General features: G+C 41.3%; 1 non-coding gene and 4 pseudogenes across 1 annotated transcript; all 5 read right to left on the reverse strand.

The window, feature by feature from the left end:
* Window positions 1-2,720: 2,720 nt before the first annotated feature.
* On the reverse strand, window positions 2,721-2,839 carry LOC137088721 (5S ribosomal RNA). Its single transcript, XR_010907564.1, has one exon. It is a non-coding gene; the product is annotated as a 5S ribosomal RNA (ribosomal RNA).
* A 2,106-nt stretch (window positions 2,840-4,945) lies between these two features.
* LOC137089136 (5S ribosomal RNA) lies at window positions 4,946-5,064 on the reverse strand (annotated as a pseudogene).
* Window positions 5,065-5,148: 84 nt separating this feature from the next.
* LOC137088765 (5S ribosomal RNA) lies at window positions 5,149-5,266 on the reverse strand (annotated as a pseudogene).
* Window positions 5,267-5,360: 94 nt separating this feature from the next.
* Window positions 5,361-5,479, reverse strand: LOC137088787 (5S ribosomal RNA; annotated as a pseudogene).
* A 93-nt stretch (window positions 5,480-5,572) lies between these two features.
* Window positions 5,573-5,691, reverse strand: LOC137089086 (5S ribosomal RNA; annotated as a pseudogene).
* Window positions 5,692-10,756: the final 5,065 nt, after the last annotated feature.

The following is a 10,756-nucleotide window of genomic DNA, read 5'->3' on the forward strand; positions in this document are numbered from 1 at the left end:
CATCTTGGACTCCTTCAGGTGTTTTTTAGCAAACTAAAATGAGGAGAGGCTTCCGTCAGGCCACTCTGCCATAAAGTCCCGACTGGTGAAGAGCTGCAGTGATAGTTGACTTTCTACAACTTTCTCCCATCTCCCGACTTTATCTCTGGAGCTTAGCCACGGTGAATGTTGGGTTCATCTTTACCTCTCTCACCAAGGCTCTCCTCCCCCGATAGCTCAGTTTGGCCGGACAGCCAGAGCTAGGAAGGGTTCTGGTTGTCCCAAACCTCTACTATTTATGGATTATGGAGGCCACTGTGCTCTTAGGAACCTTAAGTGCAGCATAATTTTTTTGTAACCTTGGCCAGATCTGTGCCTTGCCAAAATTCTGTCTCTGAGCTCTTCAGGAAGTTCCTTTGACCTCATGATTCTCATTTGCTTTGACATGCAGCTGTAAGGTCTTATATAGACGGTTTCATCGGACACACGAGCATTCCCACGGTTAGGCGCCTGACCCGAAGCTAACTTTCTGTCGTTGTTTGTTTATCGGTCTGGCTAGTGCAGTGGTTATCAAAACCTGATATTAGAGCACCTGGTATTCCCAGGGCTGACCCTGCTTAGCTTCCGAGATCAGATGAGATCGGGCGTGCTCACACTTGCAATCCGGGCACCTCACCACCAAAGTGGCCTGTTTCCTCGCATTTGAAGCATTTAAAATCTGGACAGTCCTTCATCATGTGGTCTGGGCTCATGCACATTCTGCAGGTTCTCACCTGCCGGCTGTGTATTACCCTGAAGTATTGAGGACCTTCTTCCGTCTCAACAAATCTCCTTTTTAAAACTTTCTTCCTTTATAACTCCTGCATTTAAGATCCATACCCCCGGTCCCTTCATTTCCTTTTTAAAATCCATTCTCATTAACACCATTTTGTGGTCACTTAAAGTCATTTCTTTATAAAACACTTCATCAATAAAGCATTCCAGGTTCCTGGTACTTAAAAAATAGTCTATTCTAGTTTGACACATAAAATTCCCCACCAGCTGTCTTCTTGAAAATTCCTGCTTTTTTCCATTTCTTTCCCTCCACACATCTATCATATTTTGCTCCTCCATCAAAGACTTTAATTCCTTTCTACCCCCATCCGATTTAAAAACCATTCTATTAGCCATGTCCATTTTACTAAAAACAGTGTTAAAGTCCCCTGCAATTATTACCCTGCTTTCCAAGTCCATTTTCTTCCTCTTCCCCTTCCCTTCTTCCCCCTGGGCCTGCTTCTCCTCATCACTTTGTTTCCATATTTTATGTTTAGCTTTCTCTAAATTTTGTTTTACCTTGATTTCTCTTCTTGTTTTGTTGGATACTTCTGTTGTACCTTCTCCATTATCTTTTCCATTTTCTTTGTCCATTCTGTTCCCCTCCTTGATCTGTTCTTTCTCCTCTGGCTCTACCGTTTCTGTTTGTCGAGCCTCGTTTACCTCCATTCATATCGCTATTTCCTCATGGTCTTGTGTGCACTCAATCTTTTCAATTCTGTTGTCCACACTTTCATTGTCCTGTCTTTGTGTTGCTCCAGTGTCCTCACGTTGCTCCTTTTCATTGTCTGTCTCATGCATCTGCCCGCTCTTCTGCTCCTCCTCCGATTGCTGATCTCCGTACCAGCATTCGCACTTGTCTAGTGCACACTTGCAATCCGGGCACCTCACCACCAAAGTGTCCTGTTTCCTCGCATTTGAAGCATTTAAAATCTGGACAGTCCTTCATCATGTGGTCTGGGCTCATGCACATTCTGCAGGTTCTCACCTGCCGGCTGTGTATAACCCTGAAGTATTGAGGACCTTATTCCATCTCAATTCTAGTACTGTATGGTAGAGAGGCCAATTCCTTCGGGATCCGTACCTTCAGGTACCTCGTTCCATCCTCTATGTGGGTGCCCGTGTAGACTCTCCACTTTATCTGGGAGATGGGAGTACCCCACATCCCTCTAGCTTCTGCAGAATATCTCCGTTTTCCAGGTATGCGGGCAGATGCATGAAGGAGACAACAAACTCTTTGTTATTCAACTTTTTAATCTCACACATTTTTCCTTTAATAATCAATCCTTGTTCCAGTTTTTCAATATCTTCTTCCTTTTCCAATGTTATTTCATATTCTTTCATGATTTTGGGTCTCATCGCTAATATACTTGTCACGTACATCTTGTTGTTTAATCATTTAATTATGTCTTCTGCTTTTCCTTCGTTCACCTCTGCCAAATCCACTACCACCATTGATTCTTTGGTGTAGGTTCTTTTATATCTCCTTTCAAGACCGTCCTTTTCTCTTTGTTTATTCCACAGTCTATTTTCCGTTTGCCACCAAGTTCCTCGTACCATGTCCATGTCTGTTAGCGTTATTGTTATACCATCCTTTTCTTGCATAAAAATTAAATGTTTCGTCCCAAACATCTAGGATGTTGGGAGGGCCAGCGCAATAAACCAAATAAATAAACCAAAACAATAACCCAAAACCATTTATTTAAAACAAACTAAACACACTTCAAACAAACACGTTTGGGTGAGTCTTCCTCACCCTTCTATTGCCAACTCACTTCCTGCTGTAACACTTCCCGCTTCCACTAGGGCGTGCTCAGGGTGGTATGGCCATAAGCAAAGATGCTGCCAAATTTGGGCCATTTAAGGCATTCAAACACTCTTATTTATTTTAATTAAATTGTTTTCTTTCTTCGCCCATGAAACAAAAATTCTTACAGCACCTGGTATTCCCAGGCAGTCTCCCATTCAAGTACTAACCAGGCCCGACCCTGCTTAGCTTCCGAGATCAGATGAGATCGGGCATGCTCAGGGTGGTATGGCCATAAACGAAAGCTGCTGCCAAATTTAAGCCTTTTAAAGCATTCAAACACTCTTATTTATTTTAAGTATTTTTTTTTACTTTCTTTGGCCATGAAACAAAAATGCTTACAGAGGCACTGGCACACAGCTGGCCCCGGGACCTATGCAAATATGCATTTCCCCCAGTGAGCCTTCTTGCACAAACTGATTCCCAGAACTAACTCTCCTCGCGACAGCCCCTCCTTGGCCCATTCCCCTGAGGAAGGATCTTCTTTCTCAGGGACGGGGCACTCTATGGAACCCGCGTCCAGACCTCTGGAATCTTCATGTCTGGTCCCTGGACGGGACGCAGAGGTTCTAGATGGACTACCGCAAGCAGTCGCAGATACCATCTCTTCAGCTAGAGCCCCCTCTATGAGGCGACTCTATGCTCTGAAGTGGAACCTGTTCGTTGAGTGGTGCTCTTCCCGCTGGGAAGACCCTTGAAGGTGTTCGATTAGTGTCGTGCTTTCCTTCCTGTAAGATGGGTTGGAGCTAAGGCAGTCTCCCTCCACCCTCAAAGTGTACGTCGCCACAATAGCTTTGTTGTGTCCGGCCTGCGCTCTTCTGGCTTACGTTGACCAGATTCAAAGCTTTCGGACCCCAGAGCAACTCTTTGGCTGTTACGGAGGTCAGCAGAAGGGACAGGCTGTCTCCAAGCAGAGGTACCAGTCCCAAGACGTGCCTTGCCCATTCGGTGTAAGAGCACACTCCCCAAGGAGTGTTGCTTCTTCCAGGGCGCTGGCTCAAGGCGCCTCGCTGACAGACATATGTAGAGCTGCGGGCTGGGCGACACCTAACACGTTCGCTAGATTTTATAGCCTCCGTAGATAGAGCTGGTATCTTCCCGCATCCTCGCCCCTGGTGGCCAGTAGCACTAAGTGACCGTTCTAGTGTCGGCGTGCAAACACCACTCCCGCCCTCTGGACCAGATATATGTGTCTATTGTCTCCAGTTGTGTTCCCCGGAAATGGCTAACCCTGTGAGCTCCTCCGTCACCCCTACGATGTCAGACGTTGCAGACCGTCTGATGCTAGGCCTGCACCTGTATGCTTGTGGAACGTGGATGTAGGCTGGGTCCCATATAAAGCGGTTCCCTCACGGCAACCGCATATGTGTATTCTTCCACAGTACCAGCTATCCTAACCCTGTGTCTTTCCCTGGACAGAGCAGATCCTCTGTAATCTCTGGGGGTGTTCTTTCCCCCCTACAATTAGGTTGGAACCACCCCAGAGACTGCCATATGTTGCACTACCCTGTCAGGTTAGTCCTTATGTGTATTCCACCACCTTCCCCTTCGTGGGCCATGGCTGCGCAGCATTCCATCTCCCGAGATGGGCATGCTTTCCCAGCGTTATCCAATAGTGACTGTCCTCCCTGCTTAGAGCCCTGACTTCCGTACCATACTAGATGGTACAGTGCGTTTAAGCAGGACGCTGGAAGGGTCAGCCTCCTGGCGTTTTCAATAGGGATCCCAATTCGTTGCTCAGTTCCGACGTATATGTCGAACGTGACCAACTGAAAAGGAACGCCTCGGTTACGTATGTAACCCTCGTTCCCTGAAGGAGGGAACAGAGAAGTATGTCCCGTCGCCAGGCGCTGTGCTTCCGCTAGGAGTCAATAGTCGGCTTCTCAGCAGAAAAAGTGCTGATCTACCATTCTACTTCCTATTTATACCTGCGCTGCGGGGCGGAGCGTGGAATGCGTGGATCGCATGCCAAATTTCATTGGCTCGTTTTTACACACTCGAAGTAGGATTGGTCTCTAAAGTCAGATCCCAATTCGTCAGTCAGTTCCGACGTACGTCTCCGTTCCCTCCTTCAGGGAATGAGGGTTACATTCGTAACCGAGACGTTTTCCTTATACGATCACATTTACATCAAATTAAAAAAAAAATTACATACATTATTTCATACATTTACAAAACATTATTTCAAAAATCTTCTTCACTCCCCGGCAGCTTCCACATTAAATATTTTAAAACACTACAAACATGTGAAGTAAAAACATTATAAAATGCATCCAACTGATTTTCCCATTTATTCCCACTCTAATTTTTTTAATTTTTTTTATTTCTTCGCCCATGAAACAAAAATACTTACAGCACCTGGTATTCCCAGGCAGTCTCCCATCCAAGTACTAACCAGGCAAAACCCTGCTTAGCTTCCGAGATCAGATGAGATCGGGCATGCTGAGGGTGGCATGGCCATAAGCAAAAGCTGCTGCCAAATTTGGGTGATTTAAGGCATTCAAACACTCTCATTCTATTTTTTTTCTTTCTTTCCCCATGAAACAAAATTCTAACAGCAGCTGGTATTTCCAGGCGGTCTCCCATCCAAGTACTAACCAGCCCAACCCTGCTTAACTACCGAGATCAGATAAGTTTGGGCGTGCTCAGGGTGGTATGGCCATAAGCAAAAGCTGCTTCCAAATTTGGGCCATTTAAGGCATTCAAACACTCTTATTTATTTTAATTAAATTGTTTTCTTTCTTTGCCCATGAAACAAAAATGCTTACAGCACCTGATATTCCCTGGTGGTCTCCCATCCAAGTACTAACCAGGGCAGAAGCTGCTTAGCTTCCGAGATCAGACAAGATCGGGTGCGCTCAGAGGGGTATAGCAATCAGCAAACGCTGCTGCTAAATTTGGGCCATTTAAGGATTTCAAACACTCTTATTTATTTTAATTATTGTTTTTCTTTCTTCGCCCATGAAACAAAAATGCTTACAGCACCTGGTTTTCCCAGGCGGTCTCCCATCCAAGTACTAACCAGGTCCGATCCAGCTTAGCTTCCGAGATCAGACGAGATCGGGCGTGCTGAGGGTGTTATGGCCATAAGTGAAAGCTGCTGCCAAATTTAGGCCATTTAAGGCATTCAAACACTTTTTTTCTTTCTTTTTTCTTTAAGTAAGCAAAACTGTCTACAGCACCTGGTATTCCCAGACGGTCTCCCATCCAAGTACTAACCAGGACCAACCCTGTTTAGCTTCCGAGATCAGACGAGATCGGGCGTTGTATGGCCATAAGCAAATTATTTTTTTAATGTGCTGCATAGTTACTTGTTACAATTATAAAAATGCCATGAATCATTCCATTCCAAACTCACATTACCACTCCCAGAAGGGTAGATGGTAGGTTTGATGAAGCTGGCACATCATTCAGCAAAATAAGCGATTCAAGAAGACTGCACGTGCTCCCGTTCTGCCTTTTTTTAGCTGCCAAAGCCATATTTGTTCGGTGAGTGATGTAGAATAGAATAACTGCTGCACTTGTCAGGAGCATGAGCATATGAGAGAGAGAGCACGAGTTCCGGCCACGCACACATTCACCGTCTAACAACACGAATGCTGTCTTGCTCTCAAATTGCTCTCTATTTGTTTATATAGTTAATGTGCACTGTGAAGTAACATACAAACAATGAACAGCTGTATTTTTAATAACTAAGATTAACAAAGATTAATAAATACAGTAACAAATGTATTGATTGTGGTTAGTTCATGTTAGTTATAAGTCTAATACATAAACTAATGTAATGTTAACAAATCAAACCATATTGTAAAGTGTTACAAACACATAATTTACTCAGAACACCGCTTGAAAAAAGAATATAAGTCTGCTTATATTTGTTTCTAGTAAGAGTGGTTAGTAAGATTTAATCTTAATGAACTACTATATTTTCAGGCTATTTATATGAAAAAATAATTTAGCCTAGTTTAGACTGGAGTGAGGTGAAAATGAAAAATAAAAGTGCAAAGCATGTTCATTTTGTTAAATTGCATTTGGTAGAAAATTAGACTATAAGTCAAAATAAACTTTTTGGTAATGAAAATATGATGTTCAAACTTTTACCTACATAACACAATACTTGTACTTTTACTTTCAGCACTTGAGTAGTACATTTTTAAATAAACTATTGCAATACTAAAAAGTACAAACATTTTTGAATACTGTTGTACTTCTACTTAAGTGTATCAACAATGAGTCTCGGGGAATAGTTAATTTAAATGGGACTCATATTCATGAGTCTATGAATGTGACTCGCTGGTTGTACATTAATTATTAACTTTATAATGGGACTTTTAATCCTGTTATTATCAAAGTCGATTTCAGTCTTCCAGATTTTCCTCTCGTGAGTGGAAAATTAAATTTCTTCATCGAATATCAGTCTTACAAACTTGAAGAAACATTAATCTGTTTGATCAGGACAAATAATATTTCATAAGTTTGTACAATTTGTATTTCCAATGAAATTATTGGGTTTTAATATACACTATAGTATACAAAACTACGATTTCACAACATAGGGAGAGAGGGAGAGAGTAAGAGAGATTGAGGGTGAGAGAGAGAGAGGGTGAGAGAGAGAGAGAGAGAGAGAGAGAGAGAGAGAGAGAGAGAGAGAGAGAGAGAGAGAGAGAGAGAGAGAGAGAGAGAGAGAGAGAGAGCACATCTTTTATCACAGAGTTTTTTCCAAGAGGCCCCAACTAATTAATATTCCTATTAATTAGTATTCCTTAATATTCGTAAACAGGAATGCTCGAGACAACCTTTAAACGCAGTTTGATTGCGAAATAGAATACTTGCTCGGCTCTAGGTGTGTGTGTATCTTTGTAGTTTCTTCAGGGCAGTGAAGCTCAGATGGGGTTCTTGGAGGAGTTTTTCCGGGCGCGATCGTGGGTCTCTTTCCTGGATGGATGAAAGGGGTCTCACAAGTTTGGCGGAATGCCAGCTCTCGTGTTCAAACATTCATCTCTTCCGTGTGGCGGAATGCGCAGAGAGTCATTGTGGGTCTAAGTTTTCATAGATGAGATAGGCTGAGATGATCCAATCAGTAGAGAAGTGGGTCACAAGGCTGCCTTTGTCTGTTGAATTCCCTACTTCCTCGTGACTCAATCAAAAATGGGTGATGTCTTTAGAGCCCATCCTTTTTTATAGTTCATAGTTCCATATTCCATCCAGTTTATAATTTTATATTGATGAATTTGTGTGTAATTTGTACACGATATTCGGTGACGTCAGGTGTTTGTGATGGTAACGATACCATGCATGATAGTTTTGCAAGTTGAGAGATACAGAATTTACAGAATTTGATTTACATGGAGTAAAACATCCTAGCTAATTCAATATATCATATAAAGACATTAAATCAACACAATACATACATTCCATAGTTGAAAGTTTTCATCTCAATGTCTGTATGTTGTAGCCTGACAAGCCAGACCTACATCAAGATGTTTGTCTGAAAACTCACTATTGACAGGGCTCAGTCCGAGGGGTGGGATAAACGGTTGTCTTTTAAACTCCCTCAGCATGCTGTGCACGCAATTGTATATCGCTACAACCAACCAGAGCAACGAAGGTGAAGCAGAGGTCGTTGACAGATTAAACTTTCGCCGTATCCGGTCGGCAAAACTCAGAACACATCTTCCCTTTTTAAGAATGACTTCAGTGCCGTTCTTTGTTATTTTCTCAGAGAAAAGCTTTACTCCAAGTCCTCCAGAGTCACGGTCAAAGCTGTTTCGAAAGACCGCCGTTAGCCAGTTTTTTTAGGGGGGGAATGCCCAGAATGCCCAGAATGCCCAGGTGTTATCAACTTTAGCCCAAACAATCCCCTTTCTTTGGGGATGATAATATGGCTTTTCAGCTTTGATAATGTCACATCGTTGTACATACAAGGGAACTTTGTAGGGGATTAGATCATCCCAGGATACGTAATTATCGGAGCTCTGGGCATCTGGTCATATGGTTAAATATTAACGGAGTTAGTTTACCATCCATAATATGATTTCTGACCTGTAAGGTTGCCAGAATAATAATCTTACACGATGTGTTAATAGGCCAGAGGAGAACTGGCACCCCGACTGAGTCTGGTTTCTCCCAAGGTTTATTTTTCTCCATCACGCCCTGATGGAGTTTTGGTTCCTTGCCACTGTCGCCTTTGGCTTGGCTTGCTCAGTTGGGGACACTAAAAATATGATTAAAGTTATTCAACTTATTATACAAATAAAATGTATGAATTAGGTCTTATTTAATTCTATAAACTTAAATACTGATCTGCCAACATTGTTGCTATATGATAAATTAAACTAAGCTGATAACATTACTGTTTTCTCCAGTACGACTGTACAGCCAAATCTAATTTTGTCGCAATATTATCCTGTTTGACACTGTGAAGCTGCTTTGACACAATCGTGATTGTAAAAGCGCTATATAAATAAAGTTGATTGATTGATTGATTGATCCACCATTACCGCTACATAAGTTGTGGCGCTTAAAGAGCACTTCAACTTCTACTCAAGTCAATTTTTTTTAAGTAGTGCACTTGTACTTTTACTCAAGTCTGGGTCTCTAGTAATTTATTAATCTCTGTTTACTAGTTATTAGAAAAAAGTAATCTGATTACATAATGCAAGTTCTGTCTAATGAGTTACTCCCAACACCGGTCCTGTTGTATTTACATATTGTGCTCAAGGATGGCGCTGTGCAAACTAAAGTGGATGTTGTAAATTTACTTTCAAACCTGAGTAAAACAGGAATTATGAGAAGTTGTTTATTGTCGTGTAACCGCCTAGAAATATGAGTCTCCTTCCAAGCATCAACCTCAGCTTTAACCCGTAATCATAAAATATATATAAAATAATCCTTCTTCTTAGTGAAACATGGAATTATTAATTTATCAGCTTTCTGGACGCGGTGATTGAAACGGTGCGCTCTGAGCTCCGGTGGCGTCTGTGCCATGCATATTTTGACATAAATCTGATGAAGAAATAAATAAGTAGACTGGGATTAGATGCGTTCTCACTCAGCAGCCCTGAGATACTGATGTTAATTTCATATCTCATAGCACATCATCTGATCCTTTCAGAATTTTATCCCAAAAAAGACAGACCCGGAGACAAAACACACACACACACACACACACACACACACACACACACACACACACACACACACACACACACACACACACACACACACACACACACACACACACACACACACACACACACTCTCTCTCTCTCTCTCTCTCTCTCTCTCTCTCTCTCTCTCTATTATTATTATTAGTATTATGAGTAACTCTTGAAAAGGCCTCTGGCTAATAGTTCATCATTCATACAAGCAAATTAATTATTAAATGCCTCTCTACCTCAGCAAGGCAAATAAGTTGAAAAACAACTTGTCATCATCTTTGATCCTTTGAGAGTCTGTATGGATAGAGAAACCATAAGCAGGTGTCTGGACTAATACATTTCACGAACAATTACACATTAAAATAAGTGAAAAATTCAGTAGAAATACTGAAATTATATATATATATATATATATATATATATATATATATATATATATATATATATATATATAGACTCCTCACTCTTGGCTGGTTCTTACCACAGCCAGGAATACAAAGGGAGTAGTGTGTGTGAACTCGTGAACTGACCACACTCGCTGGTGAGATGTGGCCGCCATGTTGACAGAGTCCAACTCCATACAGAGAAAATAGATACTCTGCCCGGTTGGTTCTTTGCCTCCACATGTGCATTAAGTAAGGGAAACTTTCTTTTGCGAAAAACACTAATTAATATATTTAAAAGAATGGGATCAGAACACTAGACATATTTGGAATAATTTGAGAAAGAGTAAATGTTGTCAGTTTTACACTATATTACACTCATACACATACATTATTATTTTTATTTTTTTTGTTGTAAATAAAACAAAGATAATTAAAATAAGTAATAGAGTAATTCATGTAACAACAACGAGCTTATGAGTTTAATGTCTCGGGGAATAATTAACTCAAAAGGGATTTAATATTCAATATTCATGAATTTATGAATATGATTTGCCAGTTGTTCATTACGTATTAAAATTTTCCGATAGGAAAATTGTTTAATTAAATACAAG

Source organism: Pseudorasbora parva, chromosome 1, assembly GCF_024679245.1.
Source record: "Pseudorasbora parva isolate DD20220531a chromosome 1, ASM2467924v1, whole genome shotgun sequence".
NCBI lineage: Eukaryota > Metazoa > Chordata > Actinopteri > Cypriniformes > Gobionidae > Pseudorasbora > Pseudorasbora parva.